General features: G+C 44.7%; 1 protein-coding gene across 2 annotated transcripts in view; it reads left to right on the top strand.

Annotated features, from left to right (window-relative positions):
- Window positions 1-21,585, top strand: part of LOC108936988 (cadherin-4-like) — a 304,253-nt gene that overhangs the window by 64,620 nt on the left and 218,048 nt on the right. The window lies entirely within an intron of this gene.

The following is a 21,585-nucleotide window of genomic DNA, read 5'->3' as shown; positions in this document are numbered from 1 at the left end:
GCGTTCGCACGGGACGGGCCTGGTGCCGTGAGGAACCGTCCCCGTCCGCTCGCACCGTCAACGGAACCACTGGCGTGAGGAGATGTGTGTGACAGTGAAAAATGGCATCCCTTGCTGAAGCAGCACCCGAGCGCTCCGTCCCCAACGCAGGCTTCTGGGGAAAAAAAAAAAAAAAAAACCACACGAATCATGCTGCGGCCGCTCCGAATCTCCAGCGTCTCTTTGTTGCACGCGCACGGTGGATCCCGTTGACCCAGCACACGCAGCCCTTAAGAGAAAATCAGCATTAGTAGGGGAGATTTGTACCTCGAAAAACACTAATCACAGACACGTTGTCGACTTTATTTTTGCGTTAAAGCAGCAACACTGAGTCACGGCAACATCGAAAAGGTAACAGCTGCATAGCTACATGATTAAAACATCCGCATATATGAAACAAGGGGAAAAAACTGCAATATTTCTAAAGTGTCAAGTATCCTGCGATGGACTGGTTTCCTGTCCAGGTTCCTCCCGACCCCCAGTCCTTTGGCCAGTAATACCAGGATAGGCTCTGGACCACCGCGACCTTCACCGGAGTGAGTGAGTGAGTCAGTCACCATCGAGAGAGAGTGATAAACCGTCCAAGAAGTTGACGGTCCAAAAAGGTATGCCGAGTATGTATGAGTTATCGTACAGATGAAATGCTATTTTTTTCTAGCGTTTGGAAGCGAATGTTTTGAGTCACCCCTATACTGTTTTTACAGAAGGAAATTCAAGTACAGACACAAAATATATACCGCTACTGATTCATTAAGGCTGAAAGGAGTCAAGCTTGCACAGGACCTTGTAAGGACTGTCGAGCAGTTAGTTTAGGAATATTGGAACGTTGCTGGCTTTGATGCAAGAGGGAATTTTAATTCCTCTTGTCACACGGCAGTAAGAGTCGCTCGTAGTCGAAGCTCGTAGCACACGGACGCACGTCAAACAAACAGAGCCCTTTCATGGGACGTCCTGTTTCTACTATATTATGCAGCGTTACTTTGAATAGATGAAGAGCTGGGCGAGGTTTGCATTGCGGGAAGGGGCTCTCTGTTCCGTGACATGTGTCAGATTGCGAAGCTTGGCTCTCCTAACCCTAGTGATGTATTAATGGCTAGAGCCTCCCATTTATTAAGCTACAGATTGTCCGCTAGCAGCCCCTCCGTTGGCCCGACAGGGGCCCTCTGAAGAGGACATGATCTTTACTGTAGAGGAAGATCAAGCGCTGCTCGGCGGCGGAGCCTCGGAAGCCGTCGGACCGTCCAGGCCATCTGTGCAAGGCGTCTCCGTGGCCCAGTTCTGGGCCGTGTCAGCGGCGCCTGCTGTTGTTTCATCTCGCATGCAAAGTGCAAAGGAGCTGTGCGGAGTGTTGGAAATGTCAAGCGGTTTGCCTGCGTGGAGGCTGAGAGAGAGAACTGGTTCCCAGGCTCAATTAATTGCGCTCTTCATTTAACAACTGCACTACCGTGTGCTGCAAAAATAGAGAGTTTTAATTGTGTGACTTTTGACTAGTGAGTTTAACAGAGCACTACGGGGATGCGGAGTCAGGCTCAGCCAGGCTGGTTTACATAAGGTGGTTGACGAGGCGATTTTCTCCTTCCCGCTTTACTCTATTCTGCTCTCGATGGTCTCCGCTGATACTCTGCTTGCTTGTCGTTCCAAGGCAGCCCCTTCCCCACGCTGGCTGCGCTGGTACCATTCTTTGCACGGCTTGTACCCTATCAGTTTTTTTTCCCCTTACCTGCCATCATGCTAACCATGAAACTGCACGTCACGATATAATTTGATCCCCAAACAAAGTCTTGAGTCTTTCATTTGCTCCAAGCGGACACAATGGGGGCCTGCGTTCTGGGTCAGCGCCCAGGTTAAATGAACAAGCTCGGAACAAGAAATAACAGCAACAGAACGGGTTCCAATTTCCTCGAGGTAGCGCTGCAAAGCGAAGTGCAGGGTCACCCAATCTCCCCCTGCTCCCAGAGGCCCGCACAGCTTCTGATTACCTTGTTTAACGCAAGAGCCAGAGCCCATCCGTGCTGTGTTCTGTGATAAGACCTCATCTGACTGCATATTGGGAAAGGGAGCTTTCCCACTTAGGGCAGAAGTGGACAGGCCAAACAGAAGGTTGCTGGTTCAAGTCCATTGCCTTGATTTTCTTGGGTGATATAGCCAGGGCAGCAGGTAGTGTAGTGGTATGAAGTGATGCCTTGCAGTTGCAGTTCCTGGGCTCAAATCCCACCGTAGTACTCTCGAGTAAGGTACTTACTTTGCATCGCACTGGTTGGCATATAATAATAATAAGGGAAAATCTGGATAAACTGCTTTAAAGAAAAGCATCAGCTAAATAATGCCTGCCTGTTTGAGTGGAGATTGTTCTTTGGACATATTGACAACTAATGTGTTGAAAATGGTGGCGAGAGCTAGTGAAGGTAATGACAGCTTCTGTCTCCATTGAAGCCCTTCCGCATTCTAAGCTTTCCTCCTAATTGTCTTATCCCTCCGCGGCTGTCCCCTGCGCCACTCCGTACAGCGTCCTCCAGGGCCTCGTCCCTCCCCTGTGGGTGCTGGCTGTCAGTCACAGCTGAGGACGCGCTGTGCCGCGAGCTGTCTACCTGCTACCTGAACTCTACGAGGATGTCCTCTGCCGATAGAGAGTTCGACATCGGCAGGGGACGATCGCAACCGAGTGGCTCGCTCGCACTCGCTCGCTCGAACACCCAGAGAGTTTTCCGGCCGCATTATAAGTCAGGTCTGATGTGTCCCAGCTCGGAGGAAGATTTATGCATTCGCTGCCTTGCACACCTGCCCAGAGTCTTATGTGTACATTTAGCCTGCTTCCCTGGCCTAATTAAATCAAAGATGCATCCCTGCCCCGTAACCCACAGGTCCCAGATGGAATTAATGTTAGGGGGAAACGGCAGAGAAGTGAAGGAGAGAGCTAATACCATCTCCGACGATCACCTCCGGTGCCTTTATGTCCGCGCACTCATGGGTGAAATGAAGTAGTGCTGCCGGTTTAGTCAGAGTAGGACCCGGGCCCAAACCTGAAGATGGACACCTAGCCAGACTCGCCGGCAAGAAGGTGGCTCTGGGTTTACGAGGAGCCTGAAAGCACGTAGACATGTGGTCGAGTAAGAGCGCTTGCTCTGGTAAGGTTAGGCAACTTGTGGTCGTAGATTCAGAAGTGGATTCTGGGTAAGCAAGGCAGCAAGATCCACATGGAGATATGTGTCAATATGTGGAGGTGTATTCTTGTTGAAATCTTTGGTGTTGGACCAGTTCAGGAGTGCTTTCAAAACCGTTAACAAAAGCTCACGCTGCGTGTGCATAAGGGAGATGATCAAACAGGTGCTGCCAGATCACCCGTCTGTGGGTCTCGGAGGTCGTTTTACTCGGCCAAGTACGGTATGCCGTTCTGTGAAAAGTACGGTAAAACCAGGCTACGTCTGCTTGCGGTCCTTGACAGGGAAAAGTGCGCAGGGGACCTGCCGGGCGGCGTGGTGTGAATTTCCCGAAAGTGCTCAATTTGAAGATTCATTGCTTCCACTTTGGCCACAAAGAGCATTTCCGTCCCCGAAGGCGATTCTCCCAGCTCACGGCCACTTCCCAGCTTGCACTGGCGTGTGTATGCGTGTGTGTTTGTTTCTCCTCCTCCTCCTCCTCCTCCTCCTCCTCTGCACGCCTCCTCTCTTCAAGGAGCAAAAGACCATTAAAGTGCTTTTTATATGAGTGAGGAGACGCAAGGATGAGACAGGGGGATCATAGCGGCCCAGCGACACGCAGTGCTCTCGGTGCATCATTTATTGATGAGCTCCCATCCCTGCTTCCAGTAGCCCCCTCCCCTGAAGCCTGCCTCGCTCCTTGAGAGCGGGCCCTGCTTTACCCTATCTAGACAGCCTGCACACATCTCCCACGGACCACCATCTCTCACCGGGCCCTATTGGGGAACCCACTCCGTGAATCCCATTTACTAGGCTGTGAAAGGAAGTTCCGCACGTGATGATATATCCCGACACTTGACACATGTGAGGTAGTGTTTACTTTGCACCGAAGAGCAAGAAGTACAAGCATACTGTTGACATCTAAAGATCTCCCTTACTGGGAATAGCAATGACTGATGTTTCTGGAAATTTCCAGTGCTGCGTTTGAAACCAAGGGATTATCTTATGTTCTTCTTATTTTTTATCTCAGATGCAATTTTAAGTAAGATTAATTATTAACTAAGGTTAGTTTGGAAGATGCATCAATGAGTATATTTACTTCTGAAGGTATTTATAGTTATGCGATAAAGAATGAGGTTAAAAATGAGCTGCTAGCTGTCTGGTGATGTGTCATAATGTGATGCGGACCCTAATTGCCTGGCAGGGAAGGCTTTTTCTCCGATTTTTTGCCCGCGCTTTTGTCAGACATCGCATCTGAGGGAGAAGATGGCCTTGTCAGTGGCTTGAACAAAGGCAGGGAGGTGTGCGAAAGCGCTGCCGCCACGAGCTGAAATGGATCTTCAAGGTGGATCTCTTCCTGTCACCATGACTGGAAACAAAAGGATTCATTATGTTCACAACAGCACTGTTGAGGAATTCTGTAATTGGATATTTCTGAAAACTCAGCTCATTTCACTTCTTGCTGCTGTTTTTCCTCACGCTGCTTTGGTAATGTCAGTCTCTTTTTCTACTTTTTGTTTTAGGACGGCATGCAAATAAAAGAGGGCAGTCAGTGTCAATAAAGAGTATGTAATTTCTCATTTTAAGTCCAGTTAATAAACTGTCATCTCATTTGCGTGCGTCTATACTGAATCTATGCCTTTATGTCAAGGTGTATAAAAGAAAGTATAAAATTAATTTATGAAAATGAATTGCAATCACTGGTGCCTGTTTGGTATAGACAGCAGAACGGACAGTCTCTATAATATCAGGACAACAGGCAGCTTTCTGGTCTGTTGCATAGCTTTACATGTAAAAGAGCTGGGTTCAAATCCTGCTCCAGCTGCAATACCCTTAAGAAAGACACTTATCCTGAATTACTCCAATAAAAATTACCCAGCTGTATAAACGGGTAAGTGATTGTTTGTAGCTTAGTCTATAGACCTCATCTTGTAAATTACTTTGGAGAAATGTGTGAGCTAAATTAATAAATGTATTAGACACAGTGTCAGTTCCATGCTTTCGAGATTATTTTCTGGTTATGATCCACCGAGGATGGTTGAGTAGGGAGGCTTTTTCGTTGCGCATGTGTGTTGAATTAAGAGCCATTCACCAAGAAATGTAAGCACTTTAATTGAAAACACAGATAGTGGGGTTCACATGGTTCATTAAGCAGACACATTACAACCTATCAATGTTTTATTAAGAATCTGATGTGCTTTGTTTGCTTCTCATTTGTGCGCAATGGAAACAGATACAGTAATGAGCTTTTTTATTGTAACACTTGATTAACTTTATTCCGTGTTCCACCTAATAGGCATAACACAGAGATTTTGCAAAATCCAAATTTCATCCTAGACAATTGGCTTATTGGGCACCGACAACCTCTCCAGTGTGAAGTTTCTTGGCATACTGCGGTCAGACGGAGACCCTAGCTTTGATTGCCGAGTAATACCTTTAAATGGTGCACAAGGTGAAGACCCATTTTTGCTGAAGCTAGTGAAGCAGGGAGTGGTTTAGGCCACACCCCATCTCCTGGATTAATGATCACCCTTGGTAGGGCTTACTCGGAGGAAGTAAGGACCCACGTTTGCTCTTACAGAATTGCACCGGACATCACAGTGATTTGAGGAAAGGCCTTCTGCTGGAACTCATGTTCAAATCCCAACTCCTCCTTATTGAGTAAGGTGCTCCTCCTGAAATGCTTCAGTAAGAGTTACCTGCTTGGTGACCCCATTCACTAAGGGTCCAGAACAAAAAGTCTGTTTTGATTCTGATGTGGTGCAGTGAGCTCCCTCTCTCCCTCAAAACTGCTGAATCTTGTCCGGCATTAAAGAGGGGTTTCAAACACATCTCAGTTTGTATAAATTTCCATCACATCATCTGTCGTGATCATCATTTTATTTATTACATAACTGAATTCTATAGGCAGCTATTTGTGAGTTTTGTGCATTGGCAAAAAGTGTACTTAGAGAAACAAACTGTTCTTCGACAATTGTGTGTGTGTATCTGAAACAGCTTGTGGTAATGCGCATTTGTTTAGAGAAAAGCATTTGGGTAATGAATAAATGTAAATGGAAATGGACATAGATGTATAAAAGGGTAAATAAGTAAAGTATGCAAACCTAACATTTAGCTGACACTGGAGAAAAGTGTAAACAACACTAATAATAATAATAATAATAATAATAATAATAATAATAAAACATTTAGACCAGAGAAGGACCTTTCAGAATGTTAAACAAACAAACAAATATATATATATATAAATAAAGTGTGTGTGTGTGTGTGTGTGTATATGTATGTATGTATAATTACGGTTGAAGTTTAGATTATTTTTCTATTTGTACACACACACACACATTTTCAGAACCGCTTGTCCCTTACGGGGTCACGGGGAACCGGAGCCTACCCGGCAACACAGGGCGTAAGGCCGGAGGGGGAAGGGGACACACCCAGGACGGGACGCCAGTCCGCCACAAGGCACCCCAAGCGGGACTCGAACCCCAGACCCACCGGAGAGCAGGACTGCGGTCCAACCCACTGCGCCACCGCACCCCCTTTTCTATTTGTAGTTATGTTGAATTTTTCAGGTCTGTTTTTCACCTGACAGGACTTCTCTGTTTTTCATTTCTACTGTTTGGGAAAATGTGTTTTGTACAGCTCCTTGGCAGCGTTAAGTTGCAATATATACGTAATGATCCAATATTAGTCCGCCCATCGCAACCTCATGCCTGGCAATTCTGTGGATAAGACATGGCGATATGTCATGCTTCATCGCAACAGTGTGTTCCCTTGGACGCTGCACAGATGTTTGCATTTTTTTTTTAAATCATGCACAAAACAGTTTTGAACTTAATGTCTTGCCCATTAGTGCAGTGGGTTGGACCACAGTCCTGCTCTCCGGTGGGTCTGGGGTTCGCGTCCTGCTTGGAGTGCCTTGCGATGGACTGGCGTCCCGTCCTGAGTGTGTCTCCTTCCCCTCCAGCCTTACACCCTGAGTTGCCGGGTTAGGCTCCGGTTCCCCGCGACCCCGTATGGGACAAGCGGTTCTGAAAATGTGTGTTGTGTGTGTGTGTGTGTGTGTGTGTGTGTGTGTGTCTTGCCCATTCGGACGTTCCCTAGGCCTGCTCTGCTGGCCGCTTCTGAAAAACCGGGGAACTTCTCATCCAGGGAGGGGGGACTCCTGTCACTCTATATCAGCTTGACCTCTGACCTGCACATACAAACAGGACTTTTCTGTGGCTTTGAAGGACGTTACTGGCTAATCTCGGCACATCATTATCGATGAGTCTTGTTGGCAGTCTACTAGCGCGGTCTGGAGATTCCAGGCCTAAGGAAAATCAATGTGTGCTCCACAGAGCAGGACTGATCTGGAAACAGGGCACTTGCTGTGTTGATAACTTGTCCTGATAAATTATGAACAAAGAACCTTTTCATGATTTAATTATTGCTGAAGTACAGCCATGATTAGGCAATATATAGATTACACAGCATCACGCAGCCGAGCTCAGTTAAGTAGCATAATTTACATTGCCATAATGATTGTCACAATGAGTTTGCTGTCTTTATTATTGAGTTTACACTCAGGGGAGCATAAATTCTTTGCCTTTTTTTTTTTTGAACCGGTGGGGGTGTGGACATTTCCTTGGGAAGTGTTTCAGGAAAGATATCGGAAGAGCAAGGCGGTCGATTTGTGCAAATACACGTTTCACCTCCTTTATGGACTGATTCCATATACCCAATGCACGGGCGCAGAATCCTCATTTGTCAAATAATGATTCTGGTGCCTCCCACAAACCAAGCGTAGCACCCGGGTCTTAATGATGGAAGGCAAAGCAAATGAATCCTCAGACTTTTCTACGATCCTCTCTCCTCTTGTCTCCACTCCTCTGCTCTCCCACCGCGTCTGAATCGGGCTGAATCGAGTCGGCGCAGTTGGCAGTGTAACATTACATCTCTGAATGAGGAGCGTGCTTTCCTCTGCACCCGGCCTCTCACACTTGAAGCTTTAATTAATAGCTTGCATCGAACCTCAGTGATAAATAACTGGGAGCAGTAAATACGTATTCAAATATGCTGTGGGTGGTCTGAGTGGGAATAAATCACTGACAGCTTCGAGCTACTTGTGCTTGCAAAACCTACAAATTGTTGCACTTGGTAATTTACACGAACAAAGGCATCTCCAGCAGCAGAGAGACTGCATTGTCAAGCAAACATGTAAAATTTCTGTTTTTCTTCAAGTATGGATACCACTAACCCTCATATATAATATTCATTTAGCTGATGCTTTCCATCAAAGCAAATGACAGTGTTAAGATGCCTACAATTATTTACCCATTTATACGCCCTGTGTTGCCGGGTAGGCTCCGGTTCCCCGTGACCCCGTATGGGACAAGCGGTTCGGAAAATGTGTGCGTGTGTGTATACAGCTGGGTAACTTTACTGGAGTAAGGATCTTGTGCAAGGGTACTACAGCTGGAGGTGGGATTCAAACCTTTGGGATCCAAAGGCAGCAGCTCTAACCACCGTGACATTCCAGTAACAAAATAAATTTTTAGAGTCGCTTTGCATAGTATGCAATGTGCACAATAAGAAACGTCTGCAAAAGAAAGGAAGTCTTGAAGAAAAAGAACGGAAACCTTTTTTTTTTTTTTTTTAAATTTGCTTTTCCGAGTTTTGCTTTTTTTTATTATGTTCTCATATGACATTTGACAAAGGGTCCTAATAGTAAAGCATGGGCTGTATTGAAGTTTTCTTTAAAAACAGAAAAGGAAAAAGAAGACAAACAACCTATTGAAATTTAAACAAATATCGGGCAAGACCCAGAGTCTTGTGTGTAGCGATGGTTTAAACACACACGGAGGTTTGCTGGAGGGGGAAAAGGATAGTGCTGGCTGTGGAGAGCTCTCCTCATCCTGCCGCACACTTTTTGTCCTCTAGGTAGTGGAGTGGAGGATCAAAAAGTGGAGTGTCTGAGCTCACCTGAACTCTCAGGGTCACCTGTGAGTCCACAGGGAAGTACATCCGCCTAACCTCTGAGGGTCTGGTCTCTAAAAAGTGTGGTCTTTGGGAGCAGCATCTTCCCCACTCGGCTGGAGTCAGCGGGACCCTAGCATCCCTCTTATTTTTATTGGCTTACGTTTGAGAAATGAGTTATCCCACAATCCCATTTTGCCATCCCAGAATATTTTAGTGCCTTTACGTGGCAGTAATCTTGTTTTAACCCTCCGCAGTAGCAGCGCGGCGTAATTTGTAAAGTTTGCGTACGGCACATAATCCCGTAATAAAGTTACCAAGTGGCTGATGTTTCAGATTTATGTCATCCGGTCCGTGTGAAGAACGCTATTAAGGCTGAAGAAGCAGCAGCACAGCTGTGATTTGTAGACATCCTGTCCTTGCAGCATCTTCGGAAACGCCGTCCAGGTTCGTTCGACTCGTTGCTCATGCAGAGGCTGCCGAGGCAGCTTCGGCAAACAAACACAGTGAGTTGAGTCTAGAGCAAAAGGTGAACAGTCCAGCCACACGTCAAGTAGCGGGGATGCAGCGATACCCGTGAACTGGCCAGGTGATGAATCGTTCCTTGGCCACTGCAGAAGCTGCCAGTCACTGTGCCGTACAGATGGCGCTCAAGGAAGGGAGTCGTACTCAATCTCCGCTCAGCTTGTTTGCTCCCTTTTCGGAACCTATACCACCTTCCTTGTCCTTGGAACCTTTCAGCATGTGAAGCTATATGTCTCCTTGGCTTGAGTTGGGCCTCTTACATTTACCTCAATTCATGTAGTTGATGCTTTTCTCCAAAGCGACTTACAGCTTTAAGGTACACACATACACACGCACACATTTTGTGAAACCGCTTGTCCGTTATGGACACACCCAGGAGGGGACGCCAGTCCGTCGCAAGGCGACCCAAGCGGGACTCTAACCCCAGACCCACTGGAGAGCAGGACCCGGTCAAACCCACCGCACCCCCCGCTTTAAGAGTTCTTTTACTGCTGGATAATTTCATTGGAGCAATTCTGGGTAAGTAACTTTGCTGAAGGTGGGATTCAAACCTCTGAGCTTTGGGTCCAAAAGCAGCAGATCTAATTACTAAGCTACCAGTTGCAGCATTTCACTCCCTCCCTACGGCACACGGGTTCTTGCATACTGACACACAGTGGACCGGCGTAGCTGTTTGTTACTTACGTTGTAATGGGCACATTTTATTTCATTATGCATCCCGTTCATTTCTTTAATGAAGTGAAATGGAACAGCGTGCAATAAAGTCATTATTGACAAAGTACGTGGCTGGACGTGTGCACATAAACACACGCGCACGTGCCTGTGCTAACACACACACACACACACACACACACACACACACACACACATCCTCCGTTGGTTCCAGTAATTACAGCTGTCACCACTCGTTTCCAGTTTTTTTTTTAATTTTTTTTTTTTGTTTACATTTAAGTGGCTGTTCCTCCACACTGACGAGGAATGGTACATAATGAAGTATTAAATATTTAACGCTATTGGATTTTCACAGCTAACAAAAGCCACGTGTCTCCATTAAGCACGTCTGAAGGAGAGCATTACTGCTCCGTCGCGTGGCGTAAATCACGGGCATTGCGAGGCCTTGAATTATTAACAGCGCGCCGCCGCGTTCGGGTGCGAGTCCAGGGTACGACGGTCTCCATTAGCTTTCAGCATTTTCTCTTATTGTCGCACTGCTCCTGTCTGGGTGTAGATGACTTTTCTCCTTTGGCGCCAGCACCTGGTTAAGAGCCTTTCATCGCCATTATCGAGTTGTGTTAAAGGAAACATTTTTTTGCCAAGAACATTAAAAACAGGCCTGTATGGGTAATTGGTACCTGTGCGAAGTTGCCAGTAGAGCAGTTTAAGTGAAAGGGAATTAGTCGCTCCCAGTAGGCTGCTTTCATGACTCATTTTGTCTTCACTCTTCGTTTGCTTATTTGTTTGCATGGGGGGGGTTGGGGGGGTGGTTGGGGCTTTGGGAGCGATGGAAGGCTGAAAGCTGAGAGATTTGTACTGAAGTGTCACCAAATGTGCGACTCCACTTTTTTCTAATTGGAGTAACATTGCTGTTAACTTGCAGGGTCGCCCGAGCCCCTGCGCGCGGTTGAACGGAAAAAGGCGGAGAGCTGATCCGCCAGGCCTTGCTTTGTCTCTGATATCGGAGAGTCACTGAGATGCAACTTCTGGGTTCTTTGGAGGTGGCTCTCTTTTTGTTAATAATTGACTGCTTTTATTTCTTCTCGGGGTGTTTGTATTGATTTGGCAGCCTTGGACGTGAAGGCCGTCGAGGAAAGTTTTGATGGAAGTTTTAGTGAATTGCAGCTGTCATCTCCTAAAGACCTGCACACCCCTAGTATTGTTCACGTGACAAAGAGGATCCCCAGCTGTCTTTGTTTTGGTTATTTATTTATCTTTTTGTTTGTTTATTCATGCTTTTTTTTAAAAAAAAAAAAAAAAACCCAATAATTTATTGAATTCCTGCTTTGGTATTACCTGCATTCTTGTACGTACATCCGACACGCTACTGTACCAGCGAGGAATGAAGCACGTGCTTGCAGGTGAGGTCTAGAGCAAATGTTTTGATTTTGCGCGCAGTGGAAGAAAAAATGTCAGGGTCACGGAAGAGACGATCGCTGGGACAGGATCCTGGGAGAATCAGCTTCACTCCTCCGCTCCGCCCACCTTCTCTGTTGAATGCGCTGCACGCACGGTGACCTGTTGGTCTGGGCGCACACAGTCAGCTGATGCGGGAGGGCTGACTCTTGTCGACCCATCACTGGGGTACCAGGGGGCCCCCGACGGGAAAAAGTAGCCTTTGGCTGGATGGGCTCATAGTAGCACACAGGATGGCAGGGTGTTGACAGAGAGGAGATGCTGGTGGTGTGAAACACTCTGTTCCAAGTGCTCTTGTCTCATCTGTGGTCCTGTTCAGACGTAAGGGTTCCGGAGCAAATCTGACATAAACTGCAGAAGGGACTGCAGGCCCCCACCCCCTGCAGACAGGTGTTGCCACTGAATTGTAACCCTGATGCCTGGAGTCAGTGGCAGTCAGATCTGGCCAGACAGCAGAGCTCATTACTCTCCTTTCATAAAAGTGACTTATGAACACATATAAATATGCACTGCTACTCTTGTATAGCATATAGCCAGAGTATATATCATTTGTAGAGTATATTGAATTTGTCACAGCTGTATGTATTATTGAAGGATTTTTTAAATATACTAAAATTTTCAAAGTGTAAATGGCAAAGAGAAATCCAAGCCAGTGCGTGATTACTGGTGAAACTATAAGAATACACACACACACACACACACACACATTTTCAGAACCGCTTGTCCCATATGGGGTCACGGGGAACCGGAGCCTAACCCGGCAACTCAGGGCGCAAGGCTGGAGGGGGGAGGGGACACACCCAGGACGGGACGCCAGTCCGTCGCAAGGCACCCCAAGCGGGACTCGAACCCCAGACCCACCGAAGAGCAGGACTGTGGTCCAACCCACTGCGCCACCGCACCCCCCCCACTATAAGAATACTAGTTGAAAAATTTTGAATCTACATGAACAATTCTATTAATATATCAAAACATAAAAACAATAATTCGTACATGCACTGACTTGAAACTGCATACTGTTTTGCCTCCACTTGTTGCATGACATTTTTGAATAAAAGTGCAAGGTATAAAACAAGAGTGTCAGATGCAAGTCTTGGAAAGGGCTTTTTAAACCCATGTCGACACACAACAGCACACTGCAGCAGAAATTGCAGCAGACGGCCCCCAAATCAATCAGGAGTTTCACTCTAGAGACCAGTTTCCTCTGGTGAGGAGTGGCTCTTTAATAAGGCTTCGGCTTCAGCCCGTCACTTCTCTCATTGTAACGCCCAGCAGAGAAGCAAAATACGTACGCTAACACATAAAGTCAATGTTTTATGATCCCGACCTATGGAGGTCCCCTGTCGTCAGTTGCTCGTGTGTGCCGTGTGTGATGTGGTGTGCGAACTAGCATTTTCTACTAAGTGAAGTGTGAAAAAGTAGTGTTTAATCTCCATACAAATACGGTATGGTATTGTACAGAATGGTAAACATTATATGGTCATTTTATATTAAATTCAAGACTGAGTGCACCCATGCTGTTGGAATTAAAAATGTATATATAAATAACTACAAAAAAAAAAAAAAAGTGATATTCTTATTAGGTTTATATTTCTATAACCCACACATCATGGTTCTGCAGCGGAATGATATGTCACTTTGTGACTCGCAACCTTTTAGTTATTATTTTCTCACGTACGGAGCTGATGCAGACTGGCCGGCGTTACCCGTATTCATCACATTAATTAGTCGAGGGGTAGAGCACATTACGGTAATCTATTTCTCTCACACGGAGACCACTTGAGAAAATGACATTTGCAGACAGGTAATTGAACTGTTTGGAAGTTAATATTTCTTTACCACAAAGTTAATGTCCTCTCTTGGTAGCAAAGGGACACCTTGGTGTGCTCCTCCTAATGAAAGCAGTCACATGCTTGAGATTGCTGACCAAAGACTAATTTTTGAAAGCAATTATGTTCTGTGGAAACAATTAAACCTAGGAGTATTAAAAGCATGCAGCCGGTGGGAAAACATGGGTTTGAAGGGCGGCTGTTTCCGGATTAACACCTCCTTTTCTGTACCTTTTTTTTCATTTTCACAGTAGAGCTTAAGCAAATTCACACTTTCCTGGAGGCAATTCAGGTCGTGTGCCTTTCTCAAGGGTACAACAGCAGGGCCCCTTCAGGTTTGTATTAACCACCAGGCTACCGAGCCAAATGCCCTAATAAAATTAATAGAATAGTACAATAGCAATCTGTACCTGTAGAATTGTAAACATTTAACTTTGTTTGTTACAGATAATTTTAGCCTTAAATAATTTCACACTTATTAGCTGTGTTAGTTATTATGTTTTGCTCTACGTATGCTGTTTCCTCGCAATCTCAGCTCTCAGTTGCTTTCGTGAAGTAATTATATATAGTAGGGGACTTCACCTAGTCTACTGGGTGTCAGTCAGGTGCTAATTAAAGTTTATTTTCTAAAACAGGGATCTGAAACAGTCCTCAGAGAGACAGTCACTACGCCCATTTTTTTTTTCTGATCAATACTTGCCTTAATTAGTTCAATTAGTCCTCAATGTATATACTGTTAGTCACCTGCAAAGTTCTTCACATGGTCTGCTGTTTTGTTCTTCTTGTATTTTTACAATGAAAAATCTGGTAATTGAGACACATTGAAGAATTAAGCGACTGCTAATGTGCCAATTAAGTGTGGTGGCTGATAACAAATCCAGCAAATACACTGGTCCTCCACGGTGCAAGTCTGAGAACCCCGCTCCTCGCCCGCGGGACTCCAGTCCTCGAGGGCCAGCACGTGACGAGGCCCTTATTTTATGGTGACAGACTGAGACCCATGGGAACAGCGAATTGTTTTTAATGCAGCACAAGATAAATATGCATTAAAGCCTGAACGCGGAAAATACAAGTCACACCATTTCTGTGTTCCGGAGAGAGCCTGTTATTTGCATGGATTTCATTCACAGTGATCTCTCAATGTCATGTTTTATTTGACACCCTAGACGCCATGTCTGTTTGAATCAGTGTTTGAAAAACAGGAGTATCACACTGATGTGACAGTTCTGTGGAGGTGTATCTAAGCCAAGAGATGCCTGTCTGGGTTTGCTTGGGTCCACTTTACCAGGTAAGGATGACCGCTCTATTGCATAGGGCCTCATTTCTCGGTGCCCCAAACCACAAATCGAGTTGTAAAATGCAACAACGGAAACGAAAGTCAATTTTTCTTATGACGTTAGAACCATGCCATTCCGGAAGCACCTGGAAATTGATGACCGAGATGCATCCCGTTTACACCGATACTGGAAATTATGCCATATGATATTCGTTCCTCTGGAGTGAGAAGCACCAGGAGACCTGGTATGTTCCCATGTGGTTTTTACAACGTGCCCACTTTGATCTTCAAAAACGCCAAAACCGGGGGGCCTTAGGCCTTCTCTATAAGAGCTCATCCACGGAAGGGAGAAATGGACACGCAGCCGCGCTGCTCTGAACTCACCCGATCAGAAGGACTGGCGCTGGTGTTGGCGCCGTTTAAAGATAATGCACATCTATGTGTGCGCGCGCATCCTGTGATGATGGCAGCATCGCGCGGTCACCCGGGGTTTCTGACGGAAATGACAGCTTCACTTAGCGAGAAACGGGACAGCGCGTCTGGTGTTATCACGGTCTCCAGCAGAGCCGAGCGACCGAGCGCTACTATAACACCTCGCAACGGACGGCCGCCGCCTTTGTTGCGGAGCTGCGCCTCGACTCACCGCGGCGAGATGTGACCGAGGAAGGGGACGGACACCGTAGCGTTAGAGCTAGCCGCGAACAGACGGGGAAGGAGTAATTTTTCTCAATTTGACATTTCTCCGGGGCTGGAACCTACTGATTCAGGCCTCGTAATAGCTGGCTGACTGTCGTCACACATGAAAAGAATTGTGTCCGCTCTCTTTGGAGAGAACGAGAAAGTCACAGAGCCAAGGTCTTTAGCAAACTGAAAGAAAATTCCGTAGCCTTAATTCCCACAACCGGCCGCCCCCCCCCCAACACCCCCATACCCCCTTTTCCCATTTGTCTTTCTGTTGTGCCGGTTGTTCGCAGGTTTCTCCACCGATCTTTCTCATGGAGATGTTCCGCGGCTCGGAGACAGCTGATAAGTCATTTATAGATCTCTGATTCTAATCGCGTTTCTCGCTCTCGGAGCGCTCGGGCAGGCAGGCGGGAAGAAAAATGTTGTGAGTGCTGACGATGATGGCGACGGAGATGCAGCGAGGGCACTTCTTTATCATATTCTGTTTTCGTCCTTCCATCATTTCAGCCCCTTTCCAGACTCCCGCCGCTCTCGGCACAACGATGCGATGTCCAGGCCTGAGACGTGGCTTGTCGGCTCACCCGTTTACGCTTAATTAAATGCACCCCCCACTAATGGAATGTGTGCTTGGAGGAGGACTGTCTGATATCAGCCTATGAGAATTGCTATGCACACGCTTGGAACTATGATAAAAAGTATTTATGGCAGACACTGCGCTCTGTCACCATCACAATTCCTCCAGAAGGAATATGTATTTTTTTTTTTCCTCCCAATATTGCCCTCAGTTTTTCCTCATACTGTAATTGAATTTTTAATGATCCTGTGTATTGCTTGCATAATACATCTGGGGGAAGGTTACAATAAAATATGTAAATTTGTAAATACAAATTTAATTTCTCTCCCTTGTTGATTGCTCTGGGTGTTTCTTGAAAGATGGCAGCTCTCTTTGGAAAATCAGGAGAAATTTTTTCATCATCTCCACTGATCTTACTTTCGCCTGTGTGTTGGGTTAACGCTTATTCTCAAGGATTCGCAGTAACCTTACCTTTAACTCAGCACCTCAAGGTTTTCCCTTGGATGTCAACTAAAAGAGAATATATTCATGGGCAAGAAGCAAAATAACATAAAATAAAGTAGTTGCACACATGACTCGGAAGTGCTCGCCGTGTTGCCATATATACATATATGTGTTTGTTTAGGTATGTCTATGTATATAGGGGGGCACAATGGCGCAGTGGGTTGGACCAGGTCCTCCTCTCTGGTGGGTCTGGGGTTCGAGTCCCGCTTGGGGTGCCTTGCTGCGGACTGGCGTCCCGTCCTGGGTGTGTCCCCTCCCCCTCCAGCCTTACGCCCTGTGTTGCCGGGTTAGGCTCCGGTTCCCCGCAACCCCGTATGGGACAAGCGGTTCAGAAAATGTGTGTGTGTGTGTGTGTATATATATATCTATATATACATATGTATGAGAGATGGTTTATTGTCAATGTATGCAATGCAGCAAAATGTTTAAAAGTGTTTTAAAACTTTATATATATATACATATATACATACGTGTATAATGTTTTTATTCATGTTTATGTGTATGCTGTGCAGTATGTGTGTTTGGGAGGGTAAGGCTTACTCCCTGCAGTCTGTGGATATTTATCTGACAGTGCTGTGCTGTCAGGCCTCCATACAAAAGACTTCCTCTGATAGTTATTTCCTCAGATCTTCTCTCTCAAACACTCACAGAAACACTCACAGACACCCGCACATGACGGCTCAAGCAGACCATCACCTTTGTACTGATTCCCAGGGAGATGGGTGACAGTGAAACAGGTTCAGGGATTACAGTCTCTTGCATCCAAATGCAAAAGGCGTGTGTGTGTGTGTGTGTGGCCTCCTGCTTTGCAGGCTTGCACTTTGTGCTGAAGTGGGTCATGGAGGAGGGAAAGAGTGGAAGGCAGCCTGGATGAGCGAAATCTAATTAAATGTAAAAAAACTGTGTCTTCGCTTAAAGCAAGAAAACAGCAAACACACACAGACACACACACACACACACACACAGAGTCCTGTTCATTTGCAAAAGGGACATGGTTAGATAAAAGATAAGAATAAAGGCTCCTTTTGTCACATGAGCAATGAAGCTGAATATGATTACTTTTTTAATCTAGGTATTGGGCTTCTGGACGAGGATGTTGCTTTGTACTTTTCTAGTTGCGGAAAACAAGAAAAAGAAATAAAATTAGGGCAGCTGGAATTCTCTGATCATTTGCAGACAGGTAATTGAACTTCTCTGTTTGATAAAATCAAAACAGAATGCAACATTATAACAACCACTGTAAAAATATAGTGCCAAGTAATTTACTGGTTTCTAACAAAAAAGTAGAAACATTGTTCTGGAAGGAATAATAATCAATAATTAATATATTAAAATCAATTAAAAAATTTAATTGACATTGAAATAAAATAAACATTAAAGTTAAGAAAATAATTAATTTAAGTAAAATAAATCAATTCAAGATTCCCCTTATTAATAATTAATAAAGTAATAAAAACTTTGTTAACTTTGATTTACTAGTAACTTCTATAACTGTTCCATTTATTATTTGTTCTTTGCAATTAGTCTGACTGAACAGTAGAGATGGTGTTATGCTATGGTGTATTGTGGTGCCATATCATGAGTAAACTACATACTACATATTGATCCCTGCCCATTTCTCCGATGGATAATATGTACAAGTGCAGTTGGTAATTGTTTTCTTTCCTTTTCCACTGAACTGAAACATGTTACCTGTGTGGAATTATACTAGTTCTGAAGGCTGAGTTTTACCTGTTTTTCACCTTTGATGTGGTGCTTAAATCACATATTTTAGTAATCAATCAATGTGTTGGTTTCCATGGTTGCGCTGGGTGTGTGGGAAGTGGAGGTACCTTTACGTTGTTGTGTGTTAGCTGATGAAATTAGCATCTGAATGAAAACAAAATGAAAACTTTGTTCCCAGCATTTAATTTGGTACAGTTTTATGTTGCATCTTTCACAACATGATGACCAAAAACACAAGATCTCTCAGGATTGTGTAAAATTACAAGTTGTAATTATAAGCAGGCAATACCTCGCATTAATGATTGGTATTGTTTGCAGAATCACAGATGTACGGTTACACAGACACTATAAAATTAAAAACAAGTGTGGGGGAAAAGCCACTGAGGCTTCAAGGCCAAACCATCAGCTTTACCCCGGGTAGGATATACACACACACACAGTCTGAAAACGCTTTTCCTAAGCAGGGTCATGGCATACCGGAGCCTGGGGCAGGGGGCTGGAGGAGACACACCCAGCACGGGACACCAGGCCATCACAAGGCACCCCACGCAAGACTCGAACCCTGAACCCACCAGAGAGCAGGACCCAGTCTAACCGGGTAGAAAAAAAGTAGAAGTAAAGTAGGATACAATAAAGGCAGCTAGGCTGATCCAGTTTACCAGGAGCCAATGAATTGACTTGAGAACTGGTTCAATATGATAAAATTGTTTAGCTCCTGTTGTAATCGCTCTAGCATTTTATATTTCTTTTAAAGAGAGAGAAGGGCAGTACTCAGGTCTAATCTGCTGTAGGTCTGTGATTGTGTTAATTTTTCTACATCTTGAGTGGTCAGAAGTCATCTTTATCTGTATCCTGTCCAGTAAGGAAATCTCTGTTTTTCCCTTTAAAACACGTTGCCATGGCTGCCACGTGAATGAGCCCCTGAAGTTCAGGCAACAACGCGGTTGTGTGTGCTAGTGCCTGTCATGAGATCCTGGAGAAATCTCATGTTTATGATGCAGTGCAGGCCCAGTTCACAAGTATTTATGGACAGTTCTTTATGATATCTTTGTCCATCCTGGGAAGTGCATGGTGCAAAGCAGGGTGCACCCTGGATGGGATGCCGGGCTGCCACACAGCTATCCCGCTGGCATGCACATGGCATGTGTCTCTCTTAAGCAGTTGTTAGTTTGTTAAACTGTGGTGCGATTTTATCTATAAATCCTAGCTTTTTAAATAGTTTTTTGCAAAGTAGCTTTAATTCCATTTGAAAGTGGAATAGCCTTAATGAACCATCAGGATTACAGTGCCAAATAATGTATTGTTTTCCAACAAAACACTAGAAACATTGTTCTGGAAAAAAATTAATAATGCAACTAATCATGTAGAAAACGAACAATGAATAAATAACAATCCATCCAACAAATTAAAAAAAAAAAAGAAATGAGTCATCACAGTAATAAAAGAAATATCTCTCTGTGGTCTCTTTCCCATTTTTTATGTTGGACACAAATACTAAAGTTGATTAATTTATTACATTTCACATTATTAACTTGGATGTCAGGCCAAATTTTACTCCATTCTACTGTGAAACTGCTAGAAAGCGGCTTCCAGAAAACACTCGGGGCACGCTTCTTGTTAACACTGGCTTTCCATCGCCTGGAGAAGATTGTGAACATTTCATGTTATCAGTAAACTGTGAGAAAGCGCAACCATTAAGGTGCCTTGTTGTGACAGATATTTCCTGCAGGTTGGTGAAACACTACAGAATCCAGTAGGGAAACAATAAAGAAACTGAAATCATGGTGCACAATTTATACAGGAGATATTTGAAGCAATGAGATTTTTCTAAACTAGCCTAAGGATACAAGTATGGGACAGAACATTCTGGAAATGCTCTATTTATGTGTGGTTGCCACGAGTCGACATCGGTTCAATGGCACTTAATGACAGGGGAAAGAAAGCATTTTCTCAGAACATCAACGTGAGGTTTTATAGAGGGATAAAACCAGATTACCTGTTTTAATGAAGTATTTTGACTGTTTTCCTGGGAGCATATTAACATGTTTACTGTATGGAGCAGAGGGTAAGTGTACAAGTTAGTACTGTCAGGTTTGAATCTCTTGTCCCACTGCCACTCCCATGTTCAGGGTACTTGTCCTGAGCTGCTGCATTAAAAATGACCTGCTATTTAAATCGGCAATTCAGAGTAAGTAGCCTATTAATGAAACTTCGCTTTAATCTGCTTTGGACTGAGACCTCAGCTCAATAATAGTTTATTACTGTATAAGCTATGGACATTTTACGTAGACCGTATAACATTTCCGCACCAAAATCACAAAAATTTGTGTAGACCTTTAGCATGTATCTGCTCATTTTCAGTAAAGTCAGCTGGGAGTTTGACTCCATGCTGTGAGTTATAAGCAATTTATGAAAAGTGCCAAGGTCTTGGGTAGAGTTTCACCTGGATGCATGCGATGTGAGAGCCTTAGCCAGGATTTAATAAGGAGGTAGAGGTCCAAACTGCTGCTTACTTTTATATAACTAACCATAGAAGCTTTTTTTTTTTCCCCCAGAGGATGAATGTTTTAATAAAGAGCGCCTTAAATACCCTGACATTCTTTATATAATATTGATTTATTTTTTTCTGGTGTCCCAGAAATCACATTACTGATACAGTGGCTCCTGGAGGGTTATCTGCATTTCAGTTCAGCTAGGTGTTTAGCGTCACAGGTGTTCAGTCCAGCGCACCTTCCTCAGCCAGATGTGCCAATGTGTCTGCACCAGCGAGCAAAGAGGGCTCAAGAGCTCTTGCAGGTGAATAGTTAAGAACTCTGAGAGAACCAGCAGTAGAATAACATGCTCTGACAGTGTCTATACTTAGGGAGCACGCGCTTGTCTTTAGATCTGAATGGTTATGTAATGTGGGGGATGTGGGTGATGTCTAACATGCAGGTAGATGTTGTCAGTACTGCAACATCACATCTATCTGAGCACCTGTGTGTTTCGGTGACTAACAAAAACCAGTATGCTACTCTTCAGGTGTTTTTAATGTGGAATTTAAAATAGGTGCGACAGCACGAATGTTACTTTGTTTAGATTGTTACATCATCTAAAGATATTAAATATATGTTCAATATAGCGATGCGTTAGTGTTTATACCTCCGATGTAAGTTTCTTGGTGCATTTGGGTGCTTGAAAACAGAAGGTGGAGAAGGGTGATGA

This window comes from Scleropages formosus, chromosome 2, assembly GCF_900964775.1.
Source record: "Scleropages formosus chromosome 2, fSclFor1.1, whole genome shotgun sequence".
Classification (NCBI taxonomy): Eukaryota; Metazoa; Chordata; class Actinopteri; order Osteoglossiformes; family Osteoglossidae; genus Scleropages; species Scleropages formosus.
This window is presented reverse-complemented; position numbering and strand designations above follow the sequence as displayed.